General features: G+C 39.9%; 1 long non-coding RNA gene and 1 other non-coding gene across 2 annotated transcripts in view; one reads left to right on the top strand and one right to left on the bottom strand.

The window, feature by feature from the left end:
- LOC111524429 overlaps positions 1-18,847 on the bottom strand; it is a 65,111-nt gene that overhangs the window by 12,268 nt on the left and 33,996 nt on the right. The window contains exon 3 of the long non-coding RNA XR_002725784.2: positions 16,582-16,750. This is a non-coding gene — a long non-coding RNA (uncharacterized LOC111524429). The remainder of the gene's footprint in view (positions 1-16,581; positions 16,751-18,847) is intronic.
- On the top strand, positions 17,702-17,806 carry LOC111524435. The gene has a single exon (XR_002725787.1). It is a non-coding gene; the product is annotated as a small nucleolar RNA U13 (small nucleolar RNA).

Here is an 18,847-nt window from a genome sequence, read left to right as displayed (position 1 = left end):
CAGTATCTTGGGCATAACAAAACGAGGCATGACTGTATAGTTTTATTTATTTATACACAGAATAGTTATAATTGTCAGTATGTCTAACTGTCAGACAGTTTGGACAATTCAAACCAGATTTAATTTATAAGGAATAAAACTTCAAGTTACTTAACCTTGTGCCTCTGTGCTTCATCTGAAGAATGGGAATAATAATAGTACCTGTCTCACAGTGCTGTTATGAAGATTCAGTGAACGGAAATATGTAAAGTACTTAGAACAGCATCCAATACATGGTAAGTATATGCATACTAAGTACTAGGATGATATGTTTTTTATGAATATTATTAAAAATATTATTTTAGAAGTTTCAAATGCAAACCTCATTTCGATAAACTTAGGAAAACCTTGATTTTCCTCAAAGTGATGTTTTCATCAAGGAGGCAAAAGAAGAAACTGGGACTGTGAGTCCAGGCAGACCTGGCCTTGCCTGTCACTTGCTGTGTGTCTTTAGGTAAGACGCTTTAACTCTCTGAACTCCAGTCATCTTATCTACAAAATGAAGAGGAATAACATCCCATCCTCTGATTTGTTGTGAGAAATGAGCAGTACATTGCAGTTAGTATTGTGACAGGTAATAATAAGCACGGAATCAGCAAGACCCATTGCTGTTGACATCATCATTATGTCACTGTTGTTACCTGCAAACTCTAGTGGGTGGTATTAAGCAGATTTAATTTTGAAAATATGCAGATTTCACTAGGATAATAAAAACTGTGGCCTATTATACCATTGGATATTTATTATTTGCCTCCAGTCCTGATATGGCAACTTTGAAGAATGTCTGACCCACAGGAGAAGCTAAGAGGTTTTTTAATTAGTTAATTCTAACATTAAGTAAGTAATATATTGCCTTGAAAGGAAAACATTCAAGACTTCTTTCTTTCTCTTTATCCTCTTCTTCAGTTGCCCAAGGAGAAGGAATTTCCATGGTCTAGTCAGTTTTGTGAACACTTATTGGGCTGAAGGGTGAAGGCACCGTGTTAGGAGGTCTGTGCATACAAGAGAATAAGGAGACAGAGTGAGTCCCTGATGGAGAAGACTCAGCCGCCCGTCTTACCTCCTGCCTCTTCTCCCACATGGCACCACCCTGGCATAGCACTAAGCCAGCCTGTACCAGATGCTGGAAATTGGTGCTCCCATTCTCACAATTCCACTCTCTGATTACAGTCTTCTGGTTCTGGAAGGGGTGGAATGGATCAGTCTTTCCTCTTCAGGTCTTGACCACATAGGCAGAACAGAACTGGCAATCAACTACATTTTCTTTTCTTTTCTTTTTTTTTTTTTTTTTTTTTTGACAGGGTTTTGCTCTGTCGCTCAGGCTGGAGTGCAGTGCACTGGCATGATCTCAGCTCGCTGCAACCTCCACCTCCAGGGTTCAAGCAGTCCTCCCACCTCTGCCTCCCAAATAGCTGGGAACACAGGCGTGCATTAGCATGCCCAGGTAATTTTTGTTTTTTCATTTTTTTCTAGAGCTGGGGTTTCACCATGTTGCCCAGGCTGGTCTCAAACTCCTGAGCTCAGGTGATCCACCCACTTCAGCTTCCCAAAGTGCTGGGATTACAGACATGAGCCACCATGCCTGGCCCACACCCAGTTAATGTTTGTATTTTTAGTAGAGATGGGGTTTCACCATGCTGGCCAGGCTGGTCTCAAACTCCTGGCCTCAAGTGATCCACCCGCCTAAGCCTCCCAAAGTGCTGGGAGTACAGGCACTCACCACCGCGCCTGGCCACACTCAACTACATTTTGTGGAAGGGTAAGTGTAAGGGTTAGTCCATGCCATGGGGTCCAGCACCAGAGTCCTCTGCATTTGGAAGCAAGTGCTAGTTTCCTGTTTGTCCTAGTTCCTTTCTCCCAGGGTCTTGGTCAGAAAGAATGGGTAGAATTTTGGTTTTCCTGGGTTCTTAGCCAAACCATACCTTAATAGCATCTTCTGCCCAGATTTCTGACAGAAAAAATAAACAGACGAATATAAGACACAGTCCCTGACCTCAAGGGACTTACACTCTAATTAGGGAAGAAGAACTAATTCCAAGGACAGGCACTCTCCAGTGCTCTCTTCTGCTGCAGGCGCTGAGAGGATCACATGTTCAAGGAAGTGCCTCTATAAGATGATGTAGACTCTGGTCCCTGAGTGTCTGTGTGGGGAAGAACCCCTTGCTCGCACACACTGCCTACTTAACATAGGCAAAAAATACACTTTTGCTGAATCAACCCACTGACATTTCAGAGTTGATAGTGCAGCACAGCTTAGATCACCCTGACTCTGTGGTTCAGGCTTAACTAACTCCAAAGACATGATACTTGTTCAGTATCCATAAAAATCTCCTAAGAGGCTGTCAAGTAGTCTTTGTCCTAACCTCTTAAATTACATTATTCCAGAATCCTAGGGGCTATGGATCCTGACGAAACCGGTCCTAGTGACAAAAACCTAGCACCCATGATGCAAAACAAACCCTCCAAGTCACCAAAACAGAAAAGCAGGTAACAAAATTATATTTTGGGAAGACATCTCTTGCTCTGACATGAAGATAGATTGGGGAGGTGGGACTAGAGGAGTGAGAAACAAGAGGCTAGGAAGGATGAAGGTATGGGAAAGAAGAGGCCAAAAAGGGATGCTAGAGGAATAGGGAGAATCATGGCAGATGGGGACAAGGGGAACTTTGAGATGCCAGGCATCTGTGTGAACTCAGGTTTTTCTTTTGCCCATATTCCGAGAGTCCCCAAATCACTTAGCTTCCCTGTATTCATCCTTTCCTTGCCATCCCCACAAATGCATCCAAGCTTAATCATTTTAAGCAAAGCACTATCTTTCCCAGCTGATAAAAACACTTACAACCCATCATGGTTGCTACTATCACATAGTCTTTTATGGAATCTCTTCCCATTTATTGGAAATTCAGAAAGCATCCAACTTCCTGCTTAGGTAGATTCTGCTAACTGGCATGAACCATAGGAGCACAGAAAAACTCCCTTCTGAGATGAAAATTTCCAACACAGAAAAATACCTGTCCACTTTCCTAACCCTTTCTCTGTGGACCTGGGTGGGTGAAACACATCAATTCTGCAGGGAAGAACTTTGAGAATAGAAGTCATATGTTAGGATGGTGAAGGAAAAAGTTAGAAGGAGTGGCTGCCTGATGGCTTCGTGAAGCCTCCTGGATCAGTTACCTCCAATTAATTTACATGACAAAGAAACAAACTTCTATGTTCTCAGAGAATTCTTAGGTTTCCAGTTCTATGTGATTAAACCTAATCCTCACTGGTACTATGGGCTTGCCTACTTCCTCCCCTCTTCCTCCCGTCTTTATTGGGAAGAAAATAGAGTATGCGCAGTAACCTTTCAGCTCACACAGCTAATAGGCAGCAAAAAATCTTTAACCCAGGTATTTCTGACTCTGAGCTTGAGTTCTTTCCGCGGTACCAAGACATGTTCTGATTTGCATTTTGATAAACGTAGCATGGTACGGCTGGTAGGAATGCCAGCATAAAGTACCAAAAGCAGGGAAGGCTTCTGGGGTCAGTGAGTAGCTTCCCCGGAGCTACACTTTGTTACAAAACAGAGGGGGCTGTCTTAAACCAAATTCTTTCAAATATAAGTAAGAAAATCTCAGCTCAAACTAGACTAAGCAAAATGAAAATTAATTGGTTCAAAGAACAGGGAAAGGTGGGGATTTGCTAGCTTTGTGTATAGGTGGATCTAGGGATATCCCAATATTTTTATTTTTCTATCTCTATCCATTTGCCTTTCTTCACTCAATGGGTTGATTTCATTCTCTCCCAGAGTAGTCAGTCCTTCTCCATAAGGCAGAGGGAAATGATCTTTAATTGATCCAAATTCACATTCTCCCAGCCTAACATGCCAAGCCAGAGAGCATGCATCTCTGACTATGTCCCTATAATAGTGCTATTGAAGACTATGATTGACACTATCTACTCCTGGAATGATCACTATGGCTGTGAAAGGAGGTACCAAGATTGTCTAGTTACCATAGAATGGATAGTCTTGGGGCAAAAGATAGAAACTGACATTACCATTGGAATGAAATGGAGGAAGAATGGTTCCCTAAGGAAAAAACAAAAGAGCAGGAAAAACAACATATGTTCATCCCAGGAGCTACTAAATGTTTTAAGCATGAGAGTAGCAGGATGAAACATGAAACAAGGGAGAAACAAGAAAAAAATAAACACAGACCCACTAGGCAGATGGGTTGGTGAGTTAAAGGAGGTGGCTGTATAATCAGAAAGGGAGTGATACAGGACTTAACCTGAGGGAGAATAATAGAAAAAAAAAAGTACCAGCCCCATAATGCACTTCCAGCTATGAGGGAATAACAATGTCTAGGCTTACTTTCCCACCATCAACAATCAGGAAACAATACAAAATATCTGAAAAAAAAAACTGTTTTCAGATATTAGACAAATAGCAACAAAAGACTGTAGTTACTGGCTGGGCGCAGTGGCTCACGCCTGTAATCTCAGCACTTTGGGAGGCTGAGGCGGGCAGATCACTTGAGCCCAGGAGTTCGAGACTAGTCTTGGTACATGCTTGTAGTTGCAGCTACTCAAGAAGATGAGGCAAGAGAATCGCTTGATCCTGGCAGGCAGAGGTTGTGATAAGCCAAGATGGTACCATTACACTCCAACCAGGGCAACATATCAAGGCTCTGTCTCCAAAAAGTAAAATATAGAATAAAACAAAATTAGACTGTGGTTCCTGAGAAAAACGAAATGAATAAGGTGAAAAATAAGGTGAGATCCATGATCACTGCTGCTTTCTGTCTAGGGTCAATTTCTGGTGGCACAGGGAAAGGAAACCTAAATAAAACACAGTAGATATTGTTGAATTGAGGACATAGAGGTTGGAGTTTAATGAGGTTAAGATAGCTAAAATGTATGATGCAGAATGTGAAGGAGGAGGAATGAGTCATTTTATCATGGAGCTATCATAAAACAAGCTCCAAACATCTGTATGAGGATTCCTCTGAGTCTTTGGCCAGATATCAAACTGCATATGGTGAGACTCCATAGAGATGGGGGAAGGACAAACTCTGAGGAAAGAATAATTACCAAAGAGATATAAGCCAGATAATTCCCATAGCTCATCCTGGGCCCAGAATTATTCAAGTTCTCACCAGCAATAGTGGAGAGACCTCACTGAATTCATGACATCTTTAATAGAGGGCCAAAAATGATTAGGTGTTATTAATGGTGCTAAACCAATCCTAGAAGAAAGCCAGGTAGACAAGGAAACACAAAAAAAGTTCTGAAAGAAGCATTTTAAAACAAGCCTCAAAAGAATCAAACTAACTTCCTGCCTTAACTGCCTGCCAGAACAAAGTCCAACACTCTTTAACAGATCATAGCAAAATGTAGTACTTAATGATGCAAAATTTACAGTGTCTAGTATTCAGCACAAAACAACTAGACATGCGTAGCAGTAAGAAAATGTGATTGACTCAAAATAAGGAAAAAGGCCAGGCATCCAGAGGCTCACTCCTGTATTCCCAGCACTTTGGAAGACTGACACAAGTAGACTGCTTGAGCCCAGGGGTTTAAGGCAAGCCTGGCAACATAGTGAGGCCTCATCTCTACAAAAAATAAACAAAACTACCAAGCCATCATGGTGTATGCCTGTAGTCCTAGCTACTTGGGAAGCTGAGGTGGGAAGATTGCTTGAGCCCAGGAGGCTGAGGCTGCACTAAGCCAAGATCATGCCACTGCACTTCAGCCTGGATGAAAGAGCAGGACACTATCTCAAAAATAAATAAATAATATTTTTCAATTTAAAACTAAAATTGAAGAAAAAAATTAATCAATGGAAACAGACCTAGAAATGACAAAACTTACGTAACTAACAAACTAAGGTGTTAAAAGAGCTTTTATAAAGGTGTTCAAAATGCTTAACTAGTTCAAAGAAAAGCACAAGCATAAGGAAAAGTGGAAGTTACTGTTTTAAATAGAAATATCAGAAACGAAAAACACAACAGCTCAAGAGAAACTTTCACTGGATAGGAATAACTGGATATTAGATATTGCAGAAGAAAATATGTAATTGAAGAAGTAACAGTAGCAACTAGCCAAAATAAGGCACAAAACAAAATAAAAAACTATAAAAATGAACTGTCTTAATATCCTATGGAACAAAATCAAACAGTTTAATAGACATATAATTGGAGTCCCAGAGAAAGAGGTATATAAAGAAGCATAAGAAAACTTTGGAAGAAATAATGCCAACTTTTGTTTTTTGCAAATTTGATGAAAATCAGAAAAGACAGATCCAAGAAGCTCAACAAACCTCAAACAAAATGAATATAAAGCAAAGCACATCAAGGCACGTCTTAATCAAATTCCTGAAAGCCAGAGGGGAAAAAATGACTCATCGTGTACAGAGGAACAAAGATGAAAATGACTTCAGACCTCTCATCAGAAATCCAGAAAGGAGGTAACATCTTTAAAATACTGAGAGAACAAAATGACGATCAACTTAGGATTCTATATACAATAAAAATATATCTCAAAAATGAAGGCAGGCCCAGCACAGTGGATCAAACCTGTAATCCCAGCACTTTGGAGGTCAAGGTGGACGGATCAGTTGAGGTCAGGCATTTGAGACCAGCCTGGCCAACATGGTGAAATCCCTGTCTCTACTAAAAACCACAAAAATTAGCTGAGTGTGGTGGCAGGAATCTGTAATCCTAGCTACTCAGGAGGCTGAGGCAGGGGAATCGCTTGAACTCTGGAGGTGGAGGTTGTACTGAGCTGAGATCATGCCACTGCATTCCAGCCTAGATGACAGAGCAAGATTCCATCTAAAGAAAAAAAAAGGAAGACAAATAAAAACATTTTCAGAAAAGCAAAAGCTAAGATAATTCATCACTAGCATATCTACACTACAAAAAATATTAAAGGGGTCACTTCCAAGATGACAGAATAGGAAGAGCTCCGGTCTACAGCTCCCAGTGAGGTCGACACAGAAGACGGGTGATTTCTGCATTTCCAACTGAGGTACCTGGTTCATCTAACTGGGACTGGTTGGACAGTGGGTGCTGCCCATGGAGAGTGAGCCAAAGCAGGGCAGGGTGTTGCCTCACCCGGGAAGTGCAAGGCGTCTGGGGATTTCCCTTTCCTAGCCAAGGGAAGCCGTGACATACTGTACCTGGGAAAACAGTACACTCCCACCCACATACTGTGTTTCCCCATGGTCTCAGCAAACAGCAACCAGGAGATTCCCTCCCATGCCTGGCTCAGTGGGTCCCACGTCCACAGAGCCTTACTCACTGCTAACGCAGTAGTCTGAGATCCACCTGTTAGGCTGCAGCCTGGCATGGGGAAGGGCATCCACCATTGCTGAGACTTGAGTAGGTAAACAAAGTGACTGGGAAAGCTTGAACTGCATGGAGCCCACTGGAGCTCAGCAAGGCCTATGGCCTCTATAGAATCCACTTCTGTGGGCAGGGCATAGCTGAACAAAAGGCAGCAGAAAACTTCTGCAGACTTAAACATCCCTGTCTGACAGCTCTGAAGAGAGCAGTGGTTCTCCCAGCACAACGTTTGAGCTCTCAGAACAGACAGACTTTCTCCTCAAGTGGGTCCCTGAGCCCCATGTAGCCTGGCTGGGAGACACCTCCCAGTAGGGGCCAACAGACATCTCATACAGGTGGGTGCCCCTCTGGGATGAAGCTTCCAGAGGAAGGATCAGGCAGCAATATTTATTGTTCTGCAATATTTGCTGTTCTGCAGCCTCCACTGGTGATACCCAGGCAAACAGGGTCTGGAGTGGAACTTCGGCAAACTCCAACAGACCTGCAGCTGAGGGGCCTGACTGTTAGAAGGAAAACTAACAAACAGAAAGGAACAGCATCAACATCAACAAAAAGGACATCCACACCAAAACCCCATCTGCAGGTCACCAACATCAAAGACCAAAGGTAGATAAAACCAAAAAGATAGGGAGAAACCAGAGCAGAAAAGATGAAAATTCCAAAAACCAGAGGGCCCCTTCTCCAAAGGATCACAGCTCCTTGTCGGCAATAGAACAAAGCTGGATGGAGAATGACTTTGACAAGTTGACAGAAGTAGGCTTCAGAAGGTCAGTAATAACAAACTTCTCCAAGCTAAAGGAGGATGCTCGAATCCATTGCAAGGAAGCTAAAAAACCTTGAAAAAAGATTAGATGAATGGCTAACTAGAATAAACAGTGTAGAGAAAACCTTAAATGACCTGATGGAGCTAAAAACCATAGCACAAGAACTTCCTGATGTATGCACAAGCTTCAATAACCGATTTGATCAAGAGGAAGAAAGGATACCACTGATTGAAGATCAAATTAATGAAATAAAGCAAGAAGACAAGATAAGAGAAAAAAGAATGAAAAGAAATGAATAAAGCCTCCAAGACTATGTGAAAAGACCAAATCTACATTTGCCTGGTGTACCTGAACGTGATGGGGAGAATGGAACCAAGTTAGAAAACATTCTTCAGGATATTATCCAGGAGAACTTCCCCAACTTAGAAAGGCAGGCCAACATTCAAATTCAGGAAATACAGAGAACACCACAAAGATACTCCTCTACAAGAGCAACCCCAAGATACACAATTGTCAGATTCACCAAGGTTGAAATGAAGGAAAAAATGTTAACAGCAGCCAGAGAGAAAGGTCAGGTTACCCACAAAGAGAAGCCCATCAGACTAACAGTGGATCTCTCAGCAGAAATCCTACAAGCCAGAAGAGAGTGGGGTCCAATATTCAACATTCTTAAAGAAAAGAATTTTCAGTCCAGAATTTAACATCCAGCCAATTTAAGCTTCATAAGTGAAGAAGAAATAAAAATCCTTTCTAGACGAGCAAATGCTGATTTTGTCACCACCAGGCCTGCCTTCCAAGAGCTCCTGAAGGAACCACTAAACATAGAAAGGAAAAACCAGTACCAGCCACTGCAAAAACATGCCAAATTATAAAGACCATTGATGCTATGAATAAACTGCATCAATTAATGGGCAAAATAACCAGCTAACATCATAATGACAGGATCAAATTCACACATAACAATATTAACCTTAAATGTAAATGGGCTAAATACCCCAATTAAAAGACACAGACCAGGCTGGGCATGGTGACTCACGCCTGTAATCCCAGCACTTTGGGAGGCCAAGGCAGGCAGATCACGAGGTCAGGAGATTGAGACCATCCTGGCTAACATGGTGAAACCCCATCTCTATTAAAAATATAACAAATTAGCTGGGCGTGGTGGCAGCCACCTGTAGTCCCAGCTGCTCAGGAGGCTGAGGCAGGAGAATGGTGTGAACCTGGGAGGCGAAGCTTGCATTGAGCTGAGATCATGCCACTGCACTCCAGCATGGGCAATAGAGTGAGACTCCATCTCAAACAACAAAAAAAAAGACACAGACTGGCAAATTGGATAAAGAGCCAAGACCCATCAGTGTGCTGCATTCAGGAGACCCATTTCACATGCAGAGACACACAGAGGCTCAAAATAAAGGGATGGAGGAAGATCTGCCAAGCAAATGGAAAGAACAAAAAGCAGGGTATGCAATCCTAGTCTCTGATAAAACAGATATTATACCAACAAGGATCAAAAGAGACAAAGAAGATCATTACATAATGGTAAAGGGATCAATGCAACAAGAAGAGCTAACTATGCTAAATATATATGCATCCAATACAGGAGCACCCATATTCATAAAGCAAATCCTTAGAGACCTAAAAAAGAGACTTAGACTCCGACACAATAATAATGGGAGACTTTAACACCCCACTGTCAATATTAGACAGATCAACGAGACAGAAGGTTAACAAGGATATCCAGGACTTGAATTCAGCTCTGCAGCAAGCAGACCTAATAGACCTTTACAGAACTCTCCACCCCAAATCAACAGAATATACATTCTTCTCAGCACCACACCACACTTATTCTAAAATTGATCACATAATTGGAAGTAAAGCATTCCTCAGCAAATGTAAAACAACAGAAATCACAACAAACTGTCTCACAGACCACAGTGCAATCAAATTAGAACTCAGGATTAAGAAACCCACCCAAAACTGCACAACTACATGGAAACTGAACAACCTGCTCCTGAATGACTACTGGGTAAATAACGAAATGAAGGCAGAAACAAAGATGTTCTTTGAAACCAATGAGAACAAAGACACAAACACTAGCATCACAATAAAAAGAACTAGAGAAGCAAGAGCAAACACATTCAAAAGCTAGCAGAAAGCAAGAAATAACTAAGATCAGAGCAGAACTGAAGGAGATAGAGACACAATACCCCTTCAAAAACTCAGTGAATCCAGGAGCTGGTTCTCTGAAAAGATCAACAAAATGGATAGACTGCTAGCAAAACTAATAAAGAAGAAAAGACAGAAGAATCAAATAGAAACAATAAAAAATGTTAAAGGGGGTATCACCACCAAACCAACAGAAATACAAACTGCTACCAGAGAATACTGTAAACACCTCTACATGAATAAACTAGAAAATCTAGAAGAAATTGATAAATTCCTGGACACATATACCCTCCCAAGACTAAACCAGGAAGAAGTTGAATCTCTGAATAGATCAATAACAGGTTCCGAAATTGAGGCAATAATTAAGAGCCTATGAACCAAAAAAAGTTCAGGACCAGACAGATTCATAGCCAAATTCTACAAGAAGTACAAAAAGAGCTGGTACCATTCCTTCTGAAACTATTCCAATCAATAGAAAAAGAGGGAATCCTCCCTAACTCGTTCTATGAGGCCAGCATCATCCTGATACCAAAGCCTGGCACAGACACAACAAAAAAAGAGAATTTTAGGCCAATATCCCTGATGAACATCGATACGAAAATCCTCAATGAAATACCAGCAAACCGAATCCAGCAGCACATCAAAAAGCTTATCCACCATGATCAAGTCGGCTTCATCCCTGGGATGCAAGACTGGTTCAACATATTCAAATCAATAAATGTAATCCATCGCATAAACAGAACCAAAGACAAAATCCACATGATTGTCTCAATAGATGCAGAAAAGGCCTTCGACAAAATTCAACAGCCCTTCATGCTAAAAATGCTCAATAAACTAGGTATTGATGGAACGTATCTCAAAATTATAAGAGCTATTTATGACAAACCCACAGACAGTGTCATACTGAATGGGCAAAAACTGGAAGCATTCCCTTTGAAAACCAGCACAGGACAAGGATGCCCTCTCTCACCACTCCTATTCAACATAGTGTTGGAAGTTCTGGCCAGTGCAATCAGACAAGATAAAGAAATAAAGGGTATTCAGTTAGGAAAAGAGGGTGTCAAATTGTCCCTGTTTGCAGATGACATGATTGTATATTTAGAAAACCCCATGATCTCAGCCCAAAATTTCCTTAGGCTGATAAGCAACTTCAGCAAAGCCTCAGGATACAAAATCAATGTGCAAAAATCATAAGCATTCCTATACACCAATAACAGACAAAGAGCCAAATCATGAGTGAACTCCCATTCACAATTGCTACAAAGAAAATAAGGTACCTGGGAATCCAACTTACAAGGCATGTGAAGGACCTCTTCAAGGAGAACTACAAACCTCTGCTCAACGAAATAAAAGAGGTCACAAACAAGAGGAAAAACATTCCATGCTCATAGATGGGAAGAATCAATATATGAAAATGGCCATGCTACCCAAGGTATGTATACATTCCAAGGTATTTATAGATTCAATTCCATCCCCATGAAGCTACCAATGACTTTCTTCACAGAATTGGAAAAAATGACTTGAAAGTTCATATGGAACCAAAAAAGAGCCCACATAACCAAGACAATCCTAAGCAAAAAGAACAAAGCTGGAGGCATCACACTACCTGACTTCAAACTATACTACAATGCTATAGTAACCAAAACAGCATGGAACTGGTACCAAAACAGATATGTAGACCAATGGAACAGAACAGAGGCCTCAGAAATAACACCACACATCTACAACCATCTGATCTTTGACAAACCTGACAAAAACAAGAAATGGGGAAAAGATTCCCTATTTAATAAATGGTGTTGGGAAAACTGGCTAGCCATATGTAGAAAGCTGAAACTGGATCCCATTCTTACACCTTATACAAAAGTTAACCCAAGATAGATTAAAAACTTAAATGTAAGACTTAAAACCATAAAAACACAGAAGAAAACCTAGTCAATACCATTCAGGATATAGGCATGGGCAAGGACTTCATCACTAAAATACCAAAAGCAATGGCAACAAAAGCTAAAATTGACAAATGGGATCCAATTAAACTAAAGAGCTTCTGCACAGCAAAAGAAACTACCATCAGAGTGAACAGGCAACCTACAGAATGGGAGAAAAATTTTGCAATCTACCCATCTGACAAAGGGCTAATATCCAGAATCTACAAAGAACTTAAGCAAATTTACAAGAAAAAAACAACCCCATCAAAAAGTGGTCAAAGGATATGAACAGACACTTCTCAAAAGAAGACACTTATGCAGCCAAAAGACACATGAAAAAATGCTCATCATCACTGGTCATCAGAGAAATGCAAATCAAAACCACAATGAGATACCATCTCACACCAGTTAGAATGGTGATCATTAAAAAGTCAGGAAACAACAGATGCTGGAGAGGATGTGGAGAAATAGGAACACTTTTACACTGTTGGTGGGACTGCAAACTAGTTCAACCATTGTGGAAGACAATGTGGCAATTTCTCAAGGATCTAGACCTAGAATTACCATTTGACCCAGCCATCCCATTACTGGGTATATACCCAAAGGATTATAAATCATGCTGCTACAAAGACACATGCACACATATGTTTATTGCGGCACTATTCACAATAACAAAGACTTGGAACCAACCCAAATGTCCATCAGTGATAGACTGGATTAAGAAAATATGGCACATATACACCATGGAATACTATGCAGCCATAAAAAAGGATGAGTTCACATCCTTTGTAGGGACATGGATGAAGCTGGAAACCATCATTCTGAGCAAACTATCACAAGGACAGAAAACCAAACACCGTACGTTCTCACTTATAGGTGGGAATTGAACAATGAGAACACTTGGACACAGGGTGGGGATCATCACACACTGGGCCTGTCATGGGGTGGGAGAAAGGGGGAGGGATAGCATTAGGAGACATTCCTAATGTAAATGACGAGTTAACGGGTGCAGCACACCAACATGGCACATGTATACATATGTAACAAACTTGCACGTTGTGCACATGTACCCTAGAACTTAAAGTATAATTAAAAAAATAAGTAAATAAATAAAAAGAAAATGTGGCATATATACACCATGGAATACTATGCAGCCATAAAAAAGGATGAGTTCATGTCCTTTGCAGGGACATGGATGAAGCTGGAAACCATCATTCTTAGCAAACTATCACAAGGACAGAAAACCAAATACCACATGTTCTCACTCATAGGTGGGAACTGAACAATGAGAAAACATTGACACAGGGTAGGGAACATCACACACCAGGGCCTGTCAGGGGGTGGGGGGCTGGGGACAGGATAGCATTTGGAGAAATGCCTAGGGTAAATGATGAGTTGATGGGTGCAGCAAACCAACATGGCACATGTATACCTATGTAACAAACCCGCATGTTGTGCACAGGTACCCTAGAACTTAAAGTATGATTTTAAAAAAAAAAAATATATATATATATATATATATATAATTCTATTATAAAGATGCATGCACTTATATGTTCCTTGCAGCACTATTCACAATAGCAAAAAAATGAAATCAACCGAAACACCCATCAATGATAGACTGGATAGAGAAAATGTGGTACATATACACCATGGAATACTATGCAGCCATAAAAAGGTATGTGATCATGTCCTTTGCAGGGACATGGATGGAACCGGGAGCCATGATCCTCAGCAAACTAACACAGGAACAGAAAACCACCCACCACATGTTCTCACTTATAAGGAGCAGCTGAACAATGAGAACACATGGACACAGGGAGGGAAACAACACACACTGGGGCCTGTTCAGAGTCGGGGGAGAGAGAGCATCAGGATAAAGAGCTAATGCATGTGGGGCTTATTGATAGGTGCAGCAAACCACCATGGCACATGTTTACCTGTGTAACAAAACTGCACCTCCTGCACATGTATCCTGGAACTTAAAATAAACTTTTTAAAAGTAAAAAAAAAAAATTAAAGGAAGTGCTTCAAGTAGTAGAAAATTATTGAAATAAAAGTTTGCATATAAAAAAATAAAAAGTGCTAGAAATGGTAAATACATGGGTAAATATGAAAGACTTTCTTTTCACTTGTAAGTTTTACTAAAGATAATTGACTGAAGCAAAAATTATAACAATATATTTGGGGATTTGTAACATATAAGACATAAAGTATATGCACAAAGTATGAGAGGGAGAGATTGAAGTATATTATTGTAAAACTCTTATATTGTGCATTAAATGATATAATATTTGAAGCTAGTCTGTGATATTGATGTTTTATTTATTTATTTATTTATTTTGAGACAGAGTCTCACTTTGTTGCCCAAGCTGGAGTACAGCAGTGTGATCTCAGCTCACTGTAGCCTCTGCCTTATGGGCTCAAGCAATTCTCCTGCCTCAGCCTCCCAAGTAGCTGGTACCACAGGTGCATGCCACCATGCTGGGCTAATTTTTTTTCTTTTTTTAGTAGAAATAGTGTTTCACTACTTTGGCCAGGCTGGTCTCAAACTCCTGGCCTCAAGTGATCCACCTAACTCACCCTCTCAAAGTGCTGGGATTACAGATGTCAGCCACTCTGCCCTGCTACTGATATACATTTTAAGCCCTAGAGTAACTACAGGAAAGCTGTTTAAAACATATTTAGTTAATAAGACATTAGCAGATAAAATGGAATAGAAAAACACTCAATCCAAAAGAAGGCTGTGTTGGCTATTCTTGCATTACTATAAAGAAACACCTAAGACTGGATAATTTATAAAGAAAAGAGATTTAATTGGTTCATAGTTCTGTAGGCTATACAGGAAGCATGGTGCTGGGCATCTGCTCAGTTTCTGGTGAGACCTCAGGAAGCTTTTACTCATGTTGAAAGGTGAAGCAGAAGCAGATATATCACATGACCAGAGCAGGAAAAAGAAAGAGTTGGAGTGGAGGGAGTGGCTACACACTTTTAAGCAACCATATCTTGTAAGAACTCACTCACTATTGCAAGGACAGCACCAAACCATAAGGTGTCCACCCCCATGACTGAAACATCTCTCATCAGGCCCAACCTCCAACATTGGGGATTAAAATTCAGCATGAGATTTAGAGAGGACAACATCCAAACCATATCAAAGGCCAAAGAACGGAGATGGATAAAGAGTAAAGAGCAGATGAAGGAAATAAAGAACAAATGTCAGACAATGAGGTAGATCTAAGAAATAAAAAAAATGAAAAAAAATTTTAAATAAAAAAATCAAGATGGCAGACTTAAATCCAACTTTTTTGTTTATTATATTAAATGTAAATGATCTAAATATTTTAATTAAAAGGCAGATACCAAATTAGATTTTTTAAAGCATGACCCATTGGTCATGCTTCATACTGAATTCAAAATTCTATATATATAGTGTGTATGTATATATATATATACTATATACTGAATTCAAAAAACTCACTTTAAATTTTAAAATGCAAATAAGTATAAAAATATAGAAAAAGATATATGATGCAAACATTAAAGATACTAAAGCTGGAGGCCAGGTGTGGTGGCTCACACCTGTAATCCCAATACTTTGGGAGGCCAAGGCAGGGAGGATTGTTTGAACCTAGGAGGTTGAGGCCAGCCTAAGCAACATGCTAAGACTTCATTACTATAAAAAAATTGTAAAAATTAGCCAGGCACACTGATGTGTGCCTGTCATCCCAGCTACTCAGCAGGCTGAGGTGGGAAAATTACTTAAGCCCAGGTGGTCAAAGCACACTGAACTATGTTTGTACTACTGTACTCCAGCCTAGGTGACAGAGTGAGACTCTGTGTCAAAAAAAAAAAAAAAAAAAAAGGTAATAAAGCTGGAATGGGTATATTAATATCAAACAAACAATGCAAACTTTACTAATATGATTTTTAAAACAAATAAAATAATTCATAATTATAGTTGGATATTTTGACACTCTTGTCTCAATAACTGAAAGAATAAGTAGACAGTAAATCAGTGAGGCTACAAAACACTTAACACAGTCAATCAACTGAATATAATTAACATTTATAGACTGCTCCACTGAATAACTGTGGAATATACATTCCCTTTCAGGGCATATGGAAATTTCAACAATACAGAATATATGCTAGGTCATAAAACAAGTTCCAATAAATGTTAAAGAACTGAAATTATGCAGATTATGTTCTCTGACTGCAATGGAATTAAATTAGAAATCAATAACAATAAAATATCTGGAATCCCTCAAATATTTAAAAACTTAAAAACATATTTCTAAATAATAAATGAGTAAAGAAATAAATTACAATATTAACAAGCAACTATTTTAAACTTACTGAAAATGAGAGCTGGGCACAGAGGCTTGTGCCTATATTCCCAGTTACCTGGGAGGCCAACATGGAAGAATTGCTTGAGGTCAGGAGTTAGAGGATGGCAGTACACTATGATTGCACTTGTGGATAGCCACTGCACTCCAGCCTGGGCAACACAGCCAAGGCCTCATCTCTAAAAAACAAAAGAAAATAAAATAAAAAACTTTAAAACTTAATGAAAATGAAACCAAAACATATGAATATTTTGGAAATACAGCTAAAATAGTACTTAGAAGAAAATTTGTAGTTTACAATCAATAATTTAAGAATCCACCTAAGAATCAGGAACTTCATATTTGCCACAGTATTGAAGACATAAATGCATAAAAAATAATTATAAATCTATTTTGATGGGTACACAATATATAAAAGGGTAGTTTATAACATAAATGACATTAAAATGTGGGGTAGAGCTGTAAAGATTAGTTTTTGTATGCAATCAAGATTAAGTTGCTATTGTTTGGACGAACGGAGGCAGGATGGTGCACTTCCGGGTTCTTCTTCATCACCAAGATTTCCCGCGGGCGTGAAAATGCAGCCGGCGCCCGGGAAGGTGCAGATCAACTGGGCATGCACCAGGTGACGTCAATCCAAAGAGACCAAGATTTACCTGGTCGCACCTGCGGAACACCCCCGACATGCCCGTGCCCCCCCATTGCTCTCCCATTCCTAGAAAAGCCGCTCGGCCAGCGCGCCACGCAGACTTCCCAGACCTCTCCTCCTGTCAGGATGTTGGGACTGCATCAGGAACCCCGCCCCAGAGCCCCACCGGGGGACTCTGTCGGCCTCCTTTGCCGGAGGCCGACAGACCTCTCCCTACCCACCTTCTTTCCCTGAAGCTAGGTGACCAAAAATAAATTTGCAGTTTTGCTCCTACCCTTGCCTACCTGCTGGTTCTTTTGTGCCCACTCTGGTGGTCTTAGAAAAACAAATCAGCTATCGATTCAAAATAGATTGTTTTATATTTAGAATATTTTATGTAATCCCCCTGATAACAATGAAGAAAATGGTTATAGAATATACACCAAAAGGAATCAAAACTTATCATTAAAATGTCTATTCTGCTGTTGTTGATGGAGTTTTGTACATTTTGTAGTTCATAAGTATGATGATTGGGTTTTCACACTCATGTATGAGATGTGCCTCTCTAAAACTTTGTTACAACATTGGCACATTATCCCATCTGATGTGTTATGGGTGCGTGTGTGTGTGTGCATATATATATCTCCATATCAAAAATGGATAGAACTGACAGATCAATAAGGAAATAAATGGCATGAGCAACACTACAAACCAATTGGACCTAACAGACACATACAGAACACTCCATCAACAATAGCAGAATATACATTTTTCTCAAGTGTACATGGAACATTGTCCAGGGTAAACCACATGCTAGGCAAAAAAAAAAAAAAAAAAAAAAAGTCTTAATAAATTTTAAAAGATTTAACTCATACCAAGTATCCTTACTGATCACAACGGAATGAAACAAATCAATAGCAAAAGGAAAACTGGAAAATTCATAAATATGTGGAAATTTACACATTCTTAAACAATAAATGAGCTACAGAGAAAATCAGAAGGGAAATTTTAAAGTATGTTCACACACAAAAAGAGAAAATATCTTGATACAACAGAAAATGAAAACACAATATACCAAAACTTATGGAATGTAACAAAAGCAGTGCCAAAGGTGAAATTTATAGCTATAAATGCTAATGTTAAAAAGGAAAGATCTAAAATCAATGATCTGATTTTAAACCTTAAGGAACTAGAAAAAAAAAAAGAACAAACTAAACCCAAAGCTAGCAGAAGGAATGAAATAATAAAGATTAGAGCAGAGATAAGTAAAAATAGAGAATAGAAAAACAATAGAGAAAATCAATAAAACCAAAAGTTGATTCTTAAAAAAAATCAGGGCTGGGTGCGGTGGCTCAAGCCTGTAATCCCAGCACTTTGGGAGGCCGAGACGGGCGGATCACGAGGTCAGGAGATCGAGACCATCCTGGCTAACACGGTGAAACCCCGTCTCTACTAAAAATACAAAAAACTAGCCAGGCGAGATGGCGGGCGCCTGTAGTCCCAGCTACTCTGGAGGCTGAGGCAGGAGAATGGCGTAAACCCGGGAGGCAGAGCTTGCAGTGAGCTGAGATCCGGCCACTGCACTCCAGTCCGGGCAACAGAGCAAGACTCCGCCTCAAAAAAAAAAAAAAAAAAAAAAAAATCAATA

This window comes from Piliocolobus tephrosceles, chromosome 17, assembly GCF_002776525.5.
Source record: "Piliocolobus tephrosceles isolate RC106 chromosome 17, ASM277652v3, whole genome shotgun sequence".
NCBI classification, from domain to species: domain Eukaryota; kingdom Metazoa; phylum Chordata; class Mammalia; order Primates; family Cercopithecidae; genus Piliocolobus; species Piliocolobus tephrosceles.
Note: the sequence above shows the minus strand (reverse complement) of the source record. Positions and strands in the feature narration are given on the sequence as shown.